This window comes from Etheostoma cragini, chromosome 13 (genome assembly GCF_013103735.1).
Source record: "Etheostoma cragini isolate CJK2018 chromosome 13, CSU_Ecrag_1.0, whole genome shotgun sequence".
NCBI lineage: Eukaryota > Metazoa > Chordata > Actinopteri > Perciformes > Percidae > Etheostoma > Etheostoma cragini.
This window is the reverse complement of record NC_048419.1, coordinates 21,215,024-21,216,729: the sequence shown is the minus strand read 5'-3', so window position 1 is coordinate 21,216,729 and position 1,706 is coordinate 21,215,024.

Here is a 1,706-nt window from a genome sequence, read left to right as displayed (position 1 = left end):
AAATTCTCAATTCGACCAACAGCCTCCTTTTCCTCAGAGATCCGCACGAACGCAAAGTTAGTTATGAATTTCTAACAGATCCAAGTATGAATGGACAAGCCATGAGGTGGTTTTCAATCATTCTCTTGGCCACTGTAAATCCAGCAAAAACAGCATGTTTTTGAGTTTCAGAGAGCTGAAGGGCCAACAGACGTGACTGTTTTGAGACTCCCATCTCATGAGTTCAGTATTGTTGTTTTGAGCTTACTTAATTTCTTGTTTCATGAAACAAGTAATGAAAGAAATGGCACAGTGGGGTAGTATTGAATTAACAGAGTAAGTAGACTGTTCTCAAGGATGTTCTATATAGAGCTATGCAGCTACTTCACCTTCTGTGGTGATTTATTATCTTAAACATATAATGAATGTTTGTAGCATTTCCAGGATTCTTTTTTCTGTGACACATTCTAACTCCGGGTTACACTGAAAAAATACACTATCTGCAAGCTTAGTTTTTGTAGTTTCTGAAAAGAAGATATGGTTTTTCACATGAAAACAGCACTATTATTGACTAATCCACAATCATTTTTACATCCCTTCCTTCTGTTTTAGAGTGCAAATAAATTGTGTTGCATATTTTACATTATGATCGTATGATTTACTTCTCGTTTTGCTATTACAACAACCTCATTCACCCCATACGGTAATCATTAATTTAATCAAGCAAATACAACTAATCTAGATTTGCATGTGTTCCATGGAATTGGCTATTTGCTACAAATATTGTATTTTTGATGATTATATCAGGGATTACAAAACCCATAGCAAGTTGGTTACCCCTGGCTGTGAAGACGCAAACACATAGGAGACAAAGATGTGACTGATATAACTGGTCACGTCTAGCCGGGAAATCCAGACCCAAATCCGAAAGAATAAGGGTCTGGCATCAAGTAATGAAAGTCCCCCATCTTAAGGGGCGGCACCAAGCGTGCATTTGAAAATCTTACTGCACACAATTGGATAACACTACGACCAATCACAACAACACACAGGGTGACGTATCCAGAGCCCCATACCCTTAACTACCAGTGGAGCTAACTGGTAGATTAAACTATCGTCATCTGTTTAGCTCGCCTCTGGCCCGCCTATATCAGATACATCGATGTGATTGATGCAGCTCGGCCAAAAGGGTATAGTTTATGAGCAGCGTTACTCGATGTCAGAGTAACTCGATTCAATCAAAAAAATCATTATTGATTATTTCTTCTATTGGTCTAATCTTCTTTTACCCATGAATGGATCCTTGAAGAAAAGTTCTGCCTAAAGCAGTTATTTAAATAAAAAAGGTTCTGTAACTTTTTAAAGAGGGCGCTATCTGCAAAAAACGTTTTCTATTGATTTACAATGAGTAACTTTATTGTCATATCCTACTTCTTGATGCTTTTTAGAGACAGTCCCAGTGTAATCATCACATATGATTATCTATTCTACAGCTCATTCACCTTTGTGTTGTTGAACAAAATATAATGCTCTTTCCAAAAATGCTTTAAACGTATATTTCTACAGTGTCAATACGGCACAGTTTTGCTGTAAACTTTCCACAAAGTCTTCTGATAAAATTGGCCATCCAGCTGTTCTGCATGACCATGTTACCCTGTTTTTGACACAATTAGGCAGTAAGTAAAAGTAAATTGTTGGACTGGAAATGGAGGAATGGAAACAAATGG